The sequence below is a fragment of the Ambystoma mexicanum genome, chromosome 3q (assembly GCF_040938575.1).
Source record: "Ambystoma mexicanum isolate Mex_15411 chromosome 3q, UKY_AmexF1_1, whole genome shotgun sequence".
NCBI lineage: Eukaryota > Metazoa > Chordata > Amphibia > Caudata > Ambystomatidae > Ambystoma > Ambystoma mexicanum.
The window spans coordinates 507,714,709-507,734,263 of NC_090926.1; positions in this window are offsets into that span (position 1 = coordinate 507,714,709).

Sequence of the window (19,555 nt, forward strand, 5' to 3'; positions counted from 1 at the left end):
CAAACCAATTGCCTTGCTATTCCACGCTTCAACCACCAGAGATCTGGTGGTCGCAGTTTCCTTGTCCTAGCTTCAAAACTTTGGAACTCAATACCTAATCCTCTCACAGCCGAACCTACCTTCCCGGCCTTCAAGCGCAAAGTCAAAACCTGGTTGTCGGCAAAAGACCCGCCTGGACTGTGATCCTTAGCACATGAGCCACAATTATCTGCTAACAGCCCTCTGGTACTTCCTTTACTGTAATCTGTATATATACTGTATCTCCTCTATAACTTGCACAATTTGTTTAATGTGTATTCTTTATCCTTATACAATGCCTATTCATTATATTCCTCCTGTATATTTTGTATAACATGTAATATTTTGTATATTCTCTTCCAATGTAATGACTGTACATAACTCACTGTCTTGTTTCTATGCCTGTAACTAAGTGACACACCCGAATGCCCTGTGGCCTGGTGCGCTATATAAATAAAATAAATACAAATACAAATATAGCATCCAAACTCTAGTGATCTGGACATTATGCCAAATGTGTGCAACCTGTGAATCTCCAAATCTTTTGGAATACATCTCCCATGATCCCTCATTGTTAAACTATTAACTAAACTGGCTAGGGCTGATGGGGTATGTACTTCAAAACATCTATTTATCCAGTGTCTCCAGACACCTGGTGCAGCAAGTCTAAGTGTGAACACACTGCCATCCACTGTACTCACTTCACCTCCATTCTTACAGGGACTTTACTATACATGTCTCACCTCAGTAGAGACTCAGGAGGGCACAGGAAGAAATACGGGGAAGATGGTTGCGTGGTTGACGGAAACTTAGTGTTCCAAGCATTCATCTGACTGGAAGGTGCTCAACTTCTCCAAGTGAAGTGTAGGGAAGAGATATCCATATGTGTGGCTCTCTTCACGAGGACGGCCAATTGCTTCACATTCATTTGCTGTGTATTTAGTCTTTACGAACAGTCTTGATTTCACCTGCAAACATAGTTTCACATCGTGAATGATTTGTGATTGGTGGCAACCTTGGTTTGTCTGTGGAAAGCTTTTAGACTCAGAAGGTCCCATTGGATATTATTCACTGAATCCTGGGATAGCCTGCATTCAAGGCGCTGCCACTTGATGTTAGAGTACGATTTCCAGCATTATATAGGCGGCCTAATACATGGCCATTTTGAATGTTAGTAATCTGCTCTTCTGGGATGGTCAGGTAAAGCTCGTGACAATGAGGGAAAGTTGATATGGCAGGGCAATGAGATTCTTCAGCACTGAACGCCAGATATGTACGTGCAAACATGGCACGCCAGTCAAATCCAACTAAAGCATAAGCAAGACTTGTCATTTAATTGAGTTTGCAATACATCATGTTCAGGTTCCTATGTTGATGGTCCGTCACAAGAAAGGGTAAGAGATGTTGGGCGCTTAGCGTGGGCTACTGCACGATCAGTGCACATTTTGGATGAACGCCCACTATTACACTGCACCCCCTGCTCAAACACACTGCACGCATGTCAATGCAAGAAAGGGCAGTGTTCAGACTTGTGCCTGGAACATATGTGCTATATTGCATACCAGCCAACAGTACAATTGCTATGGAAACCCCATGCCCCACCCAATGAAACACATTGATTCCTATTGACCCCCCTGGGCAGCACTACCTCCTTGACATTTGCAGAGCCTCCTCTCTGATTCCTTGAAGGTTGATTTACAAACAAAGAGAACACCCTCAAGGTCAAACTCAAAGAGTGTTTCCATCTATACTATGCAAGACACGTTTAAAAGGTAAGGACCCCATTCATGTGACTCCCATTAAAGCAGAAAGAATGGCTCCTCATGTCCTACCCACACCAGAAGTCCATTTCCATTTATATGTTCTATTCGAATGCGAAAACATGCAATTGTTTCCTGATGCAGCATTTCGACTCAAGAAAAAAGTGACTCTGAACAAAAGCGGCACATACCGTGATTTTAGCTGAAACATATTTTACACGTACTGTCCTTGATTTTCCTTCCTACACATCCAATTAATCTTCCAGCGAGAACACAAGAAAAAGAGTTAAGTAGAATTAATACCTCTGGGCACATTCAAGAGTAACTGCTCATATCCAAGGACAACCTACTAAGGACTTTGTGTTAGTACACCACAATAGGAAAAGGTTGCTGTACAACACAACAACAACATCAAAGGGTATTGCATTTTCATGCAAGGACGTCTGAAATAGCCTGGCTCGCTGGGAAGATTACCTTTCATAGTTTGTCCACATTTTGTTGTTTCTCTACATTCTCCGAAAAAATGGCCATGTGCAGACGTCATACGCATATTCAAGTGCACGTACATGCAGTCAGAAGTAGGCTTAGAAACAACGCTTTACATTTGCCAGATTTTAGGTCTGCCGTATTCTGCTTGGAAGCAGAAGAGATAACTGAAAAGCTGAACTGATACAATTATCTCACTCAGCGCCCTTTCACACAAGGGCCACTCTTACTGTATGCCATTGTAATGGAAATATAGTGCACATTTGCTAAAGAGGTGTGCAGTGCTTACACAAATGCTTACACAAGTGGTAAGAACCATGGGCATTCCTGATCAAAGCACGTGTTTGAAACTGTTGGCTAGCGTCTTCTCCCCTTGGCATTTGTTATGTCTTGTCTTTCCCTGCACCATGCCCTGTATGCATGGAATGCTGTGAGTGACTGACATGGAATGCTAAGTGTGAGAATGTTATGTTCTGAATGGTTCTGTGAATGTGCAGTTGAGAAGATGGGTTGACTGAGAAGGATGCCGGTGAATGTCTGTCCTAGTATCTTACCTGATGTGGCCTAAATGTATTCCTGTACCCTGTACCCGGAGCTGGGACTAGTACAGATGTTTCCTGTTCCTACACTGGTGTCAGTGTCATGCTTGGCCAGGAACCCAACTTAACAATGGTGACGAGGATGCTGGCTGCACTGGGGGACAGCACCTGGGAAGGCAAATGGACATCCACAGCCATCCAAACAATACAGGATCCTCTCCCGAGGTAGGAGTGCTGTGGGCTACAGTGGGGCCAGTTATGACCAGTCATTAATGAGAGGAGGCAGCACCAGGTCCTGGGGGCCTATCAGGTCTGCAAGGGGCAGACAAACCAGTGCTGCAAGGGGCAGACAGTATCTTTGCTGCGTGAGGCATTCAAGCAAAGTTTGGAGTCTGCAAGGGGCAGCCAACCCAGGCCAAAGAAGCCCAGTAGTGACTGAAAGAACCAGTTATGTCTGTGAGGGGCAGCAAAGGAGCCAGTATTCAGGTGGCAGCATTAGAATTGAAGCAGTGCAATCCAGAGAAGAGCTAACAGGGAGTTTGCTGGAGGAAACTGGTGAACATATTACTTGCGAGGGGCAGACCTACTTACATAAGTGAGGCACACCTGTGATATTGACGGCTCTTGTGGGATCCCAGTGAAACAGGCCAATCTTGATAGAATGAAGAAGGAGGTAAGTCCTTTAGTGAGCAAAGGAGCCGGAGAGTGAGGCAGACCTGTCTCCCTAAGATACTGTTGGGCAATACGTGTACACTGTTTTGGACAGTACCAGAAGGCAGTGATTGAGAAGGGAGGAGCTCTTCTTTCAAGTTGTTGTCATTTATATGGTGCTGTAGTGGAAAGTGCAGAAAATAGCCATTGGTTAGCACTGCAGGAATTGGATCCTGATTTCTTGAATTTCTTCAGGGAGATCTCAATTGAACAGAGCGAGGCTTACACGTTTCATTCACATTAGAGATGTTGAATAGTGCGATGTGAGGGCTGTTGAATATTCTACATCTGTTTCTGTGCTTGTGTTTTGGAAGTTGTGGCTCATGTTTAAGAGATGTATTGTGCATTTAGTTTTGTTTTGCTGAGGTTTAGTGGGCGCTCATTTTAGCCATGTTTTAATCCCTTCTTTTACAGATTGGACATTGGGCCTCATTACGACCCTGGCGGAGTGGGTTTACGCCAGCGGTATTCGCGGCGGACCCTTCCGCCCTACTACGAGTTCCCGTAGCGCCATGGAGCGGTTTCCGCCTGGTTTTTCCGGGTGGAGAAATCCATGGCGCTACGGGACCTTGTTGTTAATTACGCTACCGTATTTTACGGTGGCGTAATTAACGCCTTCCCCACTCCCATTATACCCTATGGGGCAAAAATGGGAATGGGGAAGGGTAAAATGGGGAATGGGGATTTACCGCCCCGCCAAGGTCGGAATGGGGCGGTAAATCCGCCAACCCCCATGGCGGTATCGGCAGCTTTCCGCCGTGCTCCATGGTGCATATTGCACCACGATCTCCGCCAGGGTCGTAATGAGGGCCATTGTGTTTTAAAGTTAGTTAGGACCTGGACTTCCTAAATTAGTAGGGTAATGTGCAAGTTATGATGCATGTTCTTTTAACACTTTTATTTTATCAGCTGGAATGCTACTGAAGAACACTGAATTAGGATTAGAATTTCAAGTACATAGTATCAAGGCTTTAAGTAGAACAGTAAAGGAGGTTTATGGTCATGCTTTTAGTGAACTGTGAAAACTGTCTATAAATGTATTTTGCATTGGCTGGTGTGACTGTCATGATGAGGTGTGTTGATGCTTGTCTTTCCATATTATAATGGTGGTGTGTGGTCCACTGGCACAGGTGTGTGATGGCTTCTGAGGGGTGTTGGATGCCAGAGTGCTTGGAGTACTATAACTTGTGGTGTGTTGAATACTAAAGGGTGTGTTCAGTGCTCTATCCTGTGGTTATTGGATGCCTGTTATGGTGTGGCCAGTGAATTGCAGTTGCTCCATATGGAAAAGATGAGTGTGCATGGAGGTCTGTTTTGGGAGATAAATTCTCTGTGCCCACTGGGATATATTTGACATATTAGTACCACATGGGTTGCCTGAGTTATGCGTTTTGGGGTTGGAAGCCTGACGTTGGCAGTGAGATTTGATGCAGTATCCTATTCTTAAGTGGTTTGGTGTCTGTCCCTTACTTGGTAGAAAAAGGGAGAGGCATTGTTTGGTGCAGATTTGTCCCACTAGGTGAGGCTGGTTGTGGGGTTTGTGTTGGGTGCATTGTTGGAGGGATTTGTTCTGAAGTTGAGGGATGTACATGTGTTCGGACTGTGTGTGTATATATGTAAGTCTCTGCTTCTTGGTTGTGTATTGTGTTGTTTAAGGGGGGGTGTTCTGTCTTGTCTTTCCATGCACCCTGCCATGTATTCAAGGAATGCTATGAGTGACTAACATGGGATGATGTGTGTGAGAATGTTATGTTTTGAATGGTTCTGTGCATGTGAAGTTGAGAAGATCGGTTGACTGAGAGAGGGTGCCGGTGGATGTCTGTCCTAGTAATTTACCTGATGTGGCCACAATATATTCCTGTACCCTGTACCTGGAGTTGGGCTTTAAAAAATAGGTTTCCTATTCTTATATTGGTGTCAGTGTCATGCTTAATCAGGAAACCAACTTAACAGCCTCCGCTTCAAACCTTTCCCCAGAGAACAATCCCATCCCCTCTATCTCTTTTCATGTGTACCACAACTCCTACCCCTCTCCCATTCAGCTAGCTTTCCAACACCCTTTATAAAAGAACCTTCTTACTGTGTCCTCTCTGCCAAAACCACTCTTTGCAGATTGCTCTGCTATGTCAAACATTATGACCTTGCTGGCTCTTCCATAGAAGTCGAAGAAAGGCTTGTTTCATTGCCCCAGCTTCAATTCCATTGTGATCATATTATTTCCCAACCAGGGATCACATTCTTGTCCACCCTCTAGTTTAACTCAGTTTACTGACCCTTAGAAACACGTGGGTTGAGGGAAGGTCTTCGGTTTGTGGCGCTAATAGCAATATTGAGCCTGCTGTGAGGGCCTTCTCCGGTGGTAACTACTCGCTGTTACATAATTGAAAACTCTCGTTTTACTTTGTACTTTTAACTAAAAATGGCACGCCATCCCATCCTTTATGGCTCCCAAAACATAGCATATCTTTATTATCAGATGGAGTATTGTAAACAATGGGTCAGCAAAGTGAATGAACCAATATTAGAAGAGCTGCAGTTTCTTCCAAAGACATCTTCAAACAGTTTTCTTAGGGATGTAATTTCACGGTAATGCCAGGGATAGCAGATGTGACTTCACACAGCCCTTGACATTCAATGACATCACAGGAAGTGATGTAATTTGCCCAACCCCCAAGAGACATCAGAGGAAGTGATGGCACATAACCTTCAGATGCGTCTAACTCACATGTCTCCAGTTGCTCTCATTTCAGCCAGATATAAGTACTGAGGCACAGAGGGAGGTGAGATTTGTCCACGATAACACATTTGGGGAATGTAAATTTCCAGATTCGACGTGTAATACATAATGCAATACTTCTAACAGGGTACCCACAATTTCTAACACAGGCAACACAGTGCTTTTTTCCCACTCTTACATGTTTTTGATGTGTGTTTTACATTTTTGTGTTCATAGACTGTGGAGTCTCACCTACTCCATGGGAATCATCATTTTACTGTGTGTCACACAGCACCTTTAGTGCAGTGACAGTGGGTTGTCTTTAAGACTTCCCACTTTAAACTCCATTTTCTGGGACTGACTACTGTCTCCCAGAACATGTAAAGTTGTCATTGACTTTACTAGTCTTTTTAAATTTACAGACTCAGTACAAACTATCTTCCATAGAGTACTGGAAGGGTAAATAGTTATCCCTTTTAGTCTATTTCTCATGTAACATTATTTTGTTCCCCTTTCTCTAAGATTTGGCTAGTGGCAGTGGTATCTACTATGTTTTTCCTACCGCAGACTATAAAAATAGACTTGGTACTTTTAGAGTCTATGGTGGTAGCCTAGAATTTTAATCCACTTGACCCCTTTTAATTTTAATTTTATTTGGTTCCGGCTGGGTTTATTTGTCATTTCTTTTTGTAAGAGTCTTTCTCGTGTTTTACTCTGTGCGCCAAACCCGGTTTGGTTCCTTTGTTCGCCGTCCTTTGGCGGGCTTCTGCACAGAAGCCCTCCTTAGGCACCTGAATGTCTTGGTGGACAGGATGTGAGGGAGGGGTTTGAGGCCCCCTGCACAGGGTTTCCTTGGAGACCCAAGTCACACTCTAGTTTGATTGGCTAGGTGGCTGGCCTGCCAGGACAGCCACCCTGCTGTGTGATTGACAGCCAGGCTTTGTGAATGGGGGAAAACCGCTTAAAAGCAGGTCTCTGGGACTTGGAAGGCAGAGTCAGCACTGGATCAAGAGAACCAAAGAGAAACAGAAGGAAGAAGACTACTGCAACCACTGAACCTCCCGGTGAAGCCCTGCGGCGGATCCGAATCGCATGAAACTTCAACGACAGGGAAGATCTGCAAGGAATCTTCTCCCCTTGAGCTGGTGGGACCAACCAGTTTGCCAAACACCAAGCAAGGCCTCCCTCTCCTGGTCGAATTTGCTGTGCATCGCTGCAATGAACCGGATAGCCAGGAGGACCGAACCCTGTTTGGGTTTTAAGGAGCTCATCTTTTATTTGTCGCTTTGCTCGGCAGCTGGATTCTTTCCTGGGCAGTGCAGGACCCTCCAGTCTTCCTCCTTCTTGTCGGTCCGACAGTCCCTTCAGGAACCATTAGCCTGCAGGACCTGTCAGGAACTTCTGCCTTAGCTACAGCATTCTTCTTCTACTAAGGTACTGTTCAAATCCGGTTGTTTGTTCCGTCCGACCTCGGTGAAAGTGTTTCAAATCTTTTGTTAATCCGAGGGCTTGTCCTTCTCTACCCTTTGAAATAACTTTTCTTCCGACCAACTTAGTTTCGAACTTGGAAAAGACTTAACCGCAAACTACTCTGAACTGTGTGATCCTTTGCAAAGACTCTAAACCATTAAAATAGGGCCAGGCCTATTGATTTGAATCATAGTTGTAGTAAACCTTTTCTAGATTGCCCTGCCTATTACTTGTTGGTGCTGCTTGCTTTGGAATAACCTTGTCTTTCCCTCCCTTTTTAAATTGCTGGTGTGCCATTTTGCTCACACTTCATTTTGAGCTTAATTTGTCCAGAATTGATTGGGTGGTGTGTAGTGTATTAAGACAGTGATTTTCTGCTGCTTTATATAAGTGAACTGTTTTATAACTGATGGTGTGAATACATGTATATTCTTTTACTAAGAAAGCTTGAATTAGTGTGTGCTTGAACCATAGTAACTGCTATCCTTTGTGTAACTTCTGATACTGCTCACTTTACTCTTGAGATACATACTTGTAGCCTTAATTGTGTGTGGTGTTCCCAAAGAGTACTGCATATGATTCTGCCTAACACTTACCTTCAGTATTCACCTTCATCTCTGCATTAAGCCCATCCCTAGGCTCTGGGCCAGCAACTCTTGTTACAGTCCTTCCTCCTTGGAATGTAATGTCATTTAATAGAATGGCAATTGAGTAAGGAAAACAGCATAATGTATTTAATTTATTTTAGTTAATGCATTTCAGTTAAAAGCTTTACACATCAATAAGAAAAGAAAAACATGAAGAAAAAAAACAGTTATTTTCCAATACAAAATTTTAAAATGTAAGCATAACCTACATTTCATCAACTCATCTAAAATTACAATGAATTCACTCCATCTAACACTCTTTCTTCTCAATTCACATCATAGATGCCCATCTTTCTTTCACCTCTAACCAGATCCTATAAAGTGCTAAGTGTCAGCATTTGCTGTCTGTATTAAATTTATCAACTAGAACTCTGTACTTTGAATAAATTCCAAATTATGCACACATTCCCCCAGAGTGCTTACGTATATCGGAGCTAGCTCCACACACTCAGTCGTTATATGCTTGACCGTTTCACTTATCTCTCTATTCTTACAGATACGGCATAACATGTCCTTCCATGCACACTGCAATTTGAGTGTGGCCCAAGTCAGTGCCGAGACTTTGAGGCAATAAATACGCATCAATAGAATGAATCGTCTTAGATTCGTGGAAGGGCACAGTAATAGATATGACTCGGGTTTCTTAAATGTATACAGAATTTTGGTAACATAACTAACTATATGTTTGCAGTTTCTCCAAATGCTGGTAATTTTTACACCAATCCCATTGATCCATTCTTAATTCAAATTAATAATCCGCTCCCCAGTCAGCTGGCCAATTAACAGTTTCGAACATGTTTGAATGTTTGATATTGACTTTACATATTTCGTTTTTGAGTTTGGCATCTCCTTCCACCAATATTTGGAGCAATGAATATTTGGGTTGAGTCCAGGTTTTATTATCAATAGGCCCCTTTTTTTCATCACCCATGTAACCAGGGAGATCAATCCTAACTCCAAACGTAATATCTCCATTGGAACACAACCAGGAAGGCCAAGGATTTTCGGTCAGAATATACCTTCCAACTTTGCAAGCCATCCTAGGTCATCCATAGTCAAGGACTATAGCCCATATATAATTCCACATCAAAAGCGCTGTTTGTACATATCTGTTGCGCCCTTAAGCGAGTACCCTCAGTTCCGGTTTGTAAATTGAGCAATAATTGTAGTTAACCGCACTACCTTACAGATTCTGTTGTTAATACAATCAAGATATCCTGGGGGCGCATTCCATTTCTACTCCCAGGTATCAATAACTTTGAACATATTTTAGTTCAACTCCTGCCATGGTAGCTCTGTTTCTCAAGACCTTCTTAATATGTCACAGGATTAATTGAGTTGTATCCCTGTTAATCACTAGCTGATTTATTTTGGCATACTACCACAAGGCATTAATTGACCTCCTCAGTCCCTGGTAGGCGTGATCCATTATTATAAGGTAAGCTGCATATGCGACACACAGTGCTTGCGTACCCATGATCCCAGGATGATAGCAAGCAGCTTTCTTTGGGCATTGTGGCAGGTCTGCCAGATAGTGGTTGAAAAGTAAGGGTGCTAATAGCACCCTTGTTTGACCCCATTTGTTGCTGCAATTTGTCAGGTCAACCCCCCACTTCCATCTAATCTAACCTGTATTGTGTTCTTCTCTTGGAAGAGTTTGTTGAAGTGAAGTAAATGTGCAGGACATCCTATCCTCTCATGTTTCTGACATAAGTTATTCCTACATGTCGTGTCCAAGGCAGATGTATAGTCCACAAATAACACATATACACCAAGCATGATTTTGGTCTCAGTGCAATATGTTAACAGATCCAAGAATCTTATATCGTGTATCGTTGCACAGCCCAGTCTAAATCCTGTCTGGAAAACATCAAGGATGCCAGCTTTAAGTTTTTTAAGCAGAAATTATGCAAATATTTTCACTATGATGTCCATCATAGACAATAGTCTATAATTGCTAGGATCATCACAGGGCTCTTTAATGTACAGGAACCAGTGGTCCATGATTTGGGTTCTCTACCCGTCACTAATATCTTTTTGTGTGTATGTCCAATTGCATGGACCATGTCTCCGGGTCCAGTCTTAGCACCACATTAGCAAGCCAGTTTGACCCGGGGGCTGGAGAACTCTTCAGACTTCATATTTTGTACACTATATCATATCAATCAATATCAAATCAAAGTCCTTCTAGTGTTTGTTTTGGCATGTAGGGGATAGAATTATAAACTTAGTGTATTTGGTTCCTCCAAGATGTTTAACCACTCCTCCTCAAACACATGACTAATCATAGCTTTATTTGTATTACTGTTAACCTTGTATTACCTTTAACTGCGCTTAATACAGACCAAATTTGTGTTTTTAGTAGCGAAAGCCTTCACTAGCCTTCACTAGCTCTTCCCATTTCTTATTTTTAACTGAGAATCGCCAACACTGTACCACATTTCTGTGTCTGTTTTTTTTTTTCTTGATAATTACAGAAACTGACTCAGGGACCCTTCAAGTATTTCTTAATTGTCTGATTTCTTTCCACATTAGCCTTTTCTTGTCTTTTATAATAACATCATATGGTAAGTCCGACCTTCCCTCACAGCTTGATCCAACCAATCTACAGACACCAGTCTGCGTGGACAAACCTTTTAACCACAACACAATCCCATCAATGTCCATACCTTCTAATTCCATTAGTAGACATGTCCTCCCTCAACTAAGAAATCACATGCACGTGTTATATTCTTTTTTTTTTTTTTAAACTTCTGTTTATTGGCAGGTGGTCAAGACAGGTACAGTACATTTATCGTGTAAGTGAGAACAAAATAGGAAGCAGTATTACAGCATCAATATACATTGCTACCATGATAGCGAAAGGTTTACATTGTAGTGGGGCAGACATATATCAGAAAAAACAGATTCGTACTCCCATGGCGCGTGTCAGGAGGAGTCAAGTGGTGCCGGGGAAGGGGCTAATGTTTGTACGGCACCATCCTTGCCATTGAGGTAGCTACGGAATTCAGTCCATACATTTGCAGGTCGGGATGGAGCTGGCAGGGTGCCGATGTACTCCTCCTCGCATGTTTGTACCCACGTAAGGACTGGGGGAGAGTATATTGTTCCATGCCCTAATCGTGGATGCTACCGGGTCCCATGGGGCATCCGCGCGGTACCCATGGTGCAGTAGCAGGGTCATAATGTGGATGCCATCTCCCGCCATTTTTTCCAACTTGACATGTGGGGGCGTGTCGGGGTGTGAGTACCAATGGGTAGCATGCTGGGCCTGTGCTGCATTCCAGTAGAAAGCTAAGTCGGGGGCAGTGAAGCCTCCCTTCTCGTACGGGAGGGTCATGTGTTGCCACTTCTTGCGGACCGCCCCCGAGTGCCAAAGGAACTGGGCGAACGACGCATGGAGTCTCTTGAAATACTGCTTGCCGGGCCAAATCGGCACATTTACAAATATATAGAGTAGCTTGGGTACCGCGATCATCTTTATGAGGGAGAGTCTCCCAGCGAGGGACAGAGGGAGGTTGCGCCACCTGAGCATCTTGGTTTCAATGAGCAGCGCCGCTGCTTCATAGTTATCCGCCAGCAGGGAGACTCTCGCCCTTGACACCTGAACCCCGAGATACTTAATCCCAGACGGGGACCAGCGCAGCGGGAACTCGCAGGTTGGCTGCTGGGTTGTCATGGTGAGGGGGAAGATTTCGGATTTTGAGTAGTTAATAGCGAAGCCTGAATAGGTGCCTATTTTTGTTATGTCTCGGATGATATGGTCCAGGTGTGTGGAGGGTTGTCTGACGTAGAGGAGGACATCGTCCGCGTACAGCGAGATGATTTCCGGTGTGCCCTGCAGGCGGACGCCCTTGTTAGTGTGACGGTTCCTGACATGATCGGCCATAGGTTCGATGGCGAGTGCAAAGAGGATGGGGGAGAATGGGCAGCCTTGTCGGGTGCCCCTATGCAACGCGAAGGGGGGAGAGGGGACGGAGTTGACTAGTACCCTTGCCGACGGTCCCGTGTATAACAGCTGTATGTAGGCGATCATGTTCGGCCCAATTCCCATTTTCTCCAAGACTGCCCACAAGTATTGCCACAAGACCATGTCGAACGCCTTTTGGGCGTCCAGTGTGACTGCCACAGCATCCGCATTCGGGTCAATTCTCGACATCACGTTGAATAGGCGCCGGATGTTAAGTGCTGTAGAGCGGCCCGGGACAAATCCACTCTGGTCAGCGTGGACCAAGTGGGGCATTAATGGGAGGAATCTGTTGGCGATTACTTTGGCAAAGATCTTCATATCAGTATTGATAAGGGATAGGGGTCTGTAGGAGCCACTTTCGTCTGGGGGTTTCCCTGATTTGGGGAGAACAGTGATTAGTGCTTCTCTTAGGGAGGGGGGGAGGGAGTGTGAGCGGAGTGATTCGGTCCAGACCTTGTGTAGTGGTGGCGCTAGTATGGCCACATGCTCCTGGTAAAACTCAGCAGTGAGTCCATCGGGGCCAGGGGCTTTGCCCTTAGGGAGGTCTGAGATCACCTGGACTATCTCTTCTAGTGAGAACGGGGCGTCTAGGAGTTCCCTGGTGTCCTGGGAGATCAGGGTCATAGGAATGGATTCCAACAAGTCGTCTAGGTCGCGGGTCGTGTGCTCTGGCTGGGGGCCGTACAGGGTGGCATAAAAGTTGGCGAAAGTGTCAAGAATAGCTTGGTCTGCCCAATGTCTGGACCCATTATTATCGATAATGCTATCTATACGAGTCCCGCCTCTCTCGGCCCGGGCCAGCCTGGCCAGAATTCTGCCAGGTCTGTCTCCCTCGCCATATCTGTGGGCGGTTGCAGGGCGGGTATGGTATCTCACTTCGCTGAGGGCATGCGTTTCAAATAGTTCCAGTTCCGTCCTAATTTTCGCTAAGGTGGCAGGCACTGGCTTGGAGGCATAATCCCGCTCCAGTGTTTTGAGTTTAGATTCAGAGCGACTTAAGGCCTGTCTTATGGACTTGAGGACTCCCGCTTCTTTGGCAATGCACATTCCTCTGATGTAGACTTTGAAGGCCTCCCAGCGGGTCCCTGCGGACGTGTCGGGGGCCTTGTTCGTTTCGAAGAATAGGTTTATCTCAACCAGTATCTCTGCTCTAAAAACGATGTCTGATAGGGCGTCGGACTTAAAACGCCAAGCGGGGCGGGCCCCTGCAATGAAACCCAGCTGGATATGGAGCAGCACGGGGGAATGATTGGAGAGTGTGCGCGCTAGGATCTTGACTTCGGATACCCTACCCATCCGACTCCTCGACAGGTGGAATAGGTCTATTCTTGAGGAGCTGTCGTGTACCGTGGAGTAAAAGGTGTAGTCCCTTTCCTGGGGGTGGAGTGTTCTCCACACATCGTGTAGTTTCAGGGAGCTCATGTGGGTCAGCAGCCGCTTGGCCGCTCGGGCTACCGGTCTCTTATCCTTATCCTTATCTTATCTCTGTTATCCTGTCTAGGGCTGTGTCGAGAATGAGATTCATGTCGCCCCCCCACACAATGGGAACCTCAACATATTTCATGAGAATGCCGTGCAACGTGTCCACGAAGTCGGGAGAATCAATGTTGGGAGCGTACAAGTTCACCAGCAGGCATTCTTCGCCAGCTAATGAGCAGTGTAGGATCACAAACCTGCCCTCGGGATCAATGTGGGATGTGTGAAGCGTGAATCTAATTGATTTGTGGATGAGAGTGAGGACGCCTCTGGACTGAGTGGAGTACTGGGTATAGTACCTGTTGGGGCCCCAGGACTGTGCGAGGTTTGAAGCCAGAAGTTTCTTGGCATGAGTCTCCTGTAGCAGGAGAACCCTGACTCCATGCCTTTGCGCATAAGCCGTAATTCTGCGAGATTTGGTGAAGTTGGTCAGCCCTCTTACATTCCATGTCAGTATTCTGATAGCCATGATAATGAGTTAAGGGACATCCCAGATGTGTATTCTCATCTTGAGCCTAAAATGGAGCTCTGTAATGTAGCAGGCCTGCCGCCCTGTCGCACCGGTCCCGACCAACCCGCCTTTTTGAGAACAGCAAACCCCAACTTTCCCACCCCCCACCCTCACTGCCCAGCGATACCCAGCAGTGTATAGGCAGCCACCCTGAAGCGAAACTGCGTGCCATCCCCAACTCGGCAACGCCTGGAAGGGAGCCCAACGGGGGCTCGAACACAACTTAACTGCCATCAACGGCCTTGCAGCTGCAGTGGGGGCTGCTGCTGCCGTCAAGCACACCCATAATGGAACTTTGAGTGAATGTCAACATATATATTCTTACCAGCATCATTAGACAATTTGAGTGGAGGTTACAGGTAACGGATAATCACAGTTTTCAGTATAGCAAGGACGACGTGGAGTCTATCGTGGGACTGTGGACAGCGGTGCAGCCACGACCCTGGGGTAGTGACCTGGGTTGGTCATGGAGTCATGTAATAGCCGCAGCAAGGCCTCGTCTACCACCCAGGGTCAGGGGAGGAGCCCAGAAATTACGGTGTCAGTCGCCATCCATCTGTTCCTCAGGCGGGTCCACCAGGGGGACCTGAGCCTCGATGAACTTGACGGCCTCGTCAGGGACCGTGAAGAAATAGCTCTTGTTGCGGTGGATGAATTTCAGGCGGGCAGGGAAAAGCATAGAGTATTCAACTTTTCTGTCTCTCAACATCTTCTTGACCCCGCTGAACCGGCGTCGCTCCATCTGGACTCCCACCGAAAAATCAGGGAAAATTCTGATGACTTGGGATTCCAACCTCAGTTCACCCCTCTCTCTGGCCAAGCGGAGGATGTGGTCCCTGTCTTTATAGCTGAGTAATTTAGCGATGATGGGCCTGGGGAAGTCTCCGGGCTTAGGGCGGGGTGCCAGGGAGCGGTGTGCTCTTTCAACAGTGAAGAACGGGGAGAGCTCAGGATTGCCTAGGAGGTCCTTGATGAGCTGCTCAACCGCGGTCTCCATGCGGCCCTTGAGTGCGGATTCAGGAACCCCCACTATTCGGATGTTGTTTCGCCGTGATCTCGATTCGAGGTCGTCGTTCTTGGCCTTGACCTGTTTCATGTCGCGGACGAGCTCTGAGACCGTAGTCTGGAGGGTGTGGATGTGGTCCTCGTTGGTCCCTATCCGCTGCTCTGTTTCCGTGAGCCTGGACCCGTGCTGGTCAATTTGGGCGCGTAGGGAGGTGACATTAGCATTAATATCGTCCAGCTTTTCATGGAAGGAAGCAAAGTTTTTGGCCATGGACTCGATCATGGTAGTGAGGTCGGGTTGTGGGGGGTCCGGGAGTGCCTCGCCATCCTCCTGTGTCGCGGAGGAGGACACCTGGTCTGCCCTATGGGCTGGCTTGGTAAATTTGTCCATAGCACCCGTTTTGTTGGCGCCCCGCGCCCTGTTGGACATTGTTGTGGCAGGGGGTTTCCAGCGGCTCCGGCCGGGTCAAAGATGGGCAACGGTCATGGAGTCGGCGGCTGAGGCAAGGGCCGGACTGTAGGCACAGGGGGGCCACCCGTGCGCCCGTTGGATGGGAGGGGGGGCGACAGAGTGGCCACCGAGGTGGTGTGGGTTGGTAGGGGGGGTGCGTGGTCCCGGGCGGTGAAGTTCCGGCAGGGGGGCAGAGGCCCCAATCATCCAGGGAGCCCAGGGGCCCCGCGTATTTTATGCAGCTGCCAGGCGTCAGGCCAGGCCCAGAACTCAAAGTGGAGAAGGCAGGTGGGGCCCAGGCCAGTGGTAGGTGAAGGAGACCCCCACACGGTGTCAGCTATGGTCCCTCCCAGGAGGGGTCAGGGAGGGCAGCGCCCAAGCACCCACCTCAAGGCCTCCAGGAATGCTGTGTCCGGCGTGGGCCCACAGCTGCAGCAGTGTTCCAAGGCGATCCGCGTGGCAGGTTCGGGGAGGCGGGGGGCCCAACAGCGGCTCTTTCAGGGGCCGGCGCCCGACTCTCTCTCTCTCTCCAGCGGGAGCGGGCGAACGGTCCGCCCTCCCCCCACGGAGGCAGCGGGTCGGCGCTCTGTCTGGCGCGGGGCCCCGCAGGCGACGCAAGCCACGGCTGTCCGGAGCCTCACGGGGCCGAGGCGGGGCCGGTCTCCCTCACGGGGGCCTCTCTTTGGCGGCAGCGGGCAGTGGCGCGGGAGGAGCGGGGACCACAGCTCCTCCCGATCATGTGTATTCAGGTTGGCCCCCGGGGCAACGGGCCTGCAATCCGTGGCGCGGGGGCCCGCGGCGTCTCTGTGTCCTCCGGCGGCGATTAGGCCGCAGTGGATCCGGGAGGCCTCGGACGGCCCTGGGCTACACAAGTTCGGGTCCTGGGCGCCGTTTCGCCTCGGGATCACAGGGGAGTACAGCGGGCAGCGCCGCTAGTCGAATCGCTAGCTTTGTGTGTAGCAACGGACCGGATTCGTGCTGGTGCAGCAAGTATTGGGTGTGCTGTGACGGAGCTCCGACACTAAGCGGCCATCTTGCTTGGCTGCTCAACAGCGCCCCCCACGTGTTATATTCTTTGTTGTCCAGCAGAGCCTGTTCTGTTAACCCCATGGATGACTTCCGTTGCCTTTATATTGAGATTCACACACATTTCACTAACTGGACTATTTTCCAGTATAACAATAGCATGGTCACTGAGTCTATTCATTGTATCTTCGTACATTCAATTACTCCTAGCATGGGCCAGTTCATAAAAAAGCAATCCAGGCTAGCCACATGGGAACCAAAATACCAAGTGTGGCTCCCCGCGATGTCACCCTTACACCGGCCGTTAAACATGTAGATGTCCCATTCCTACAGAACGTCATTCCAGGCCCGGCCACGTTCATTAGCAGCCTCCATTTTTATAATACTGATGCTTCTGACATTAACATAGTTCCTAGTTTTGCTTTTGGATACACAATGTGCATTCAAATCATCACACTTGACAATAATATCCTTTTTACCATCTCCCATTAGTATCCCATTTAATGTATCAAAAATGTTGTCTGTGGATTCGCCTCTTGGGGGATCATAAATGTTAATTATTAATATTCTTCTTTTAGAATTCCACACTTTGACTGCCATCACCCAGTCTCTACATTGGTTGTAAAGGTGTTTTATTACCCTTTAGATGGTTTCTAATGGCCATGAGTAGGCCACCATACGGTCTTCCCACTGTCTCCTTGTTAGAATACTCCTGAAACACTGGGTATCCATCAATATAAAAATCAGATGTCAGCCCACCTTATTGCATTGTTAGGGTCTGTCTACCAACGAGCAGGTCCAACAACATCCTAGGCCCCATAAGAAGACTGAAGCCTTGTGTATTCCAGCTTCATATTGCAAACATTCACTCAGCATTTTTGACCATAGATGATAAAATGTCGACCAGGCATTTAAAATCGTTTTGTATGTCTTCCAGCTTCATATTTTCCCCATTTTTTTTAAGGCTTCTTACATTAACCTCACACAATTCCATAGTAGCTTCTGGGTCAGGAGTTTCTGGGTCGACATCTAAAACCAGGTCTAAACACCATAATTGAGCTCAGTGACCACTGATCATTGAGATGATTTCATCATTCCTGCAGAGTACCCGAATTGTATTAGGGTTAACGCACTTTAGTGTTTCAACAAAATCAAAGTCATCTGATACCAGAACCCGTAATGAGGGAATTTGATGCAGGATTTCCAGAAACTAGGACCTATTTATCCAGTTTCCCCTTATTTTATTTAAGGCATTTGTTACTAAAATCTTGCCCTTCTCATAGTTTTTTGCTGTTTAACCTTTTTGGCTCTGTTAGCCGTTAACCGCTCTGATCTTCTTACTGTTCTCATCGCCTGCTACTCAGGTGTATAATTAGGTTCAAACCTCGCAGCTGATGTTAGTATCGAGGCTCCGTCTTGGTCTGAATCATCTCTGTTTGCAGGTTCTGAAACAGGCTTCAATTTCTTAATATTGTGGACTAAACAGCAGGGGTGTTGCTAGGTCTGGAAAAGATCAGGGGCTAAGCTAATGTTGGGACTGGCGGGATTTGGGGCTCGCTATGGCCCTTTGGTTGTAGTCCCTGAGCTTCTATCCGGTGCTACAACCAAAAGACCCGGGGCCCCCCCTAGCAACGCCCCTGCTAACCAGCTAGTTAGAGTGCAGTCTTTCTTGGCTCAAAGCCTATATCTCTTGGCTCATTGTCATTGGATTGTTTTATTAGTTCCTCCACTGGAAAGGTAGCAGGATTTGAAGGGCCACATGTCCATTCTTACTATTGCCCACCTGCTTTGTAATTGGATTGTAATTGGTTATTTATAAGGCACTTAATAAACAGAGGTTTCTAAGCGCAGACCCGGGGTTCGAACCTGTGTTGCTCCATGTATCCTCCCGAGCTTCTGCTTTGCCATCTGTCTTTGATTTCTTGTCATATAAATCAATGATGAATCAGAGGTCGCTTCCTCCGGCTCCATTCTTTGCTCTATATTTACCACATCTGCCGGCTTTATTTCAATTGGTAAAGCATTATTACATTGCCAGGCTTTTTTTTGCGGCGTATTTTTGACGAACATTTTCGTCCAAAAAACTCATCGAAAAATATAGGGGGTGGGTGGGTGAGTGCATATAAGGGGTAGAAGGGTGTGGGATATAGGGACTACAAAATAGGGTAGGGGTTTTGGGGGGGCCCACAAATATAAAAAAAAAATGGTTGAGTTTTTTTCAGCCGAATATTTTCAACAAAAGACTCTACAAAATAAAACCTGCCTATCTAAGAACATAGAACTGTTTCAATGTCCCCTTCTATTTCAATCACAGGTCCAGGGGACTTATTGCACTTTTTACATTTATTTTTGCTCTCAGTTTGATATAATGTTGTTAACTCATTAACATGGTCTCGGGAGGATAGCTCAGAGGCAATGTGCTTGCCTTGGAAGCAAGACGAGATGTAGCAACGCAGGGTCCGTGCTTAGAAACCTCTGGGTATTAATACATGCACGTTATGAATAACCTATCGTTACTGTTGATTTTACCACAAAGTTGCAAAAGTATCTTCATTGCAAACTGAAATGTAGCTATACGTGTGTGCATCTCTAAATGGAACCTGATGAGTTTAATTCCTCATTGTGCAGGTCTGTTTGTGAAAAAAGATTAGGTGTTACAGACAGTCTATTAGCATTTCTATTAGTTGACACTGGAGCTTCCACCACTGTGGCAGCCTCCTCATTAGCTAACCCTAACTGTTACATCAGCCACTGCAGCAATGCTTGCTT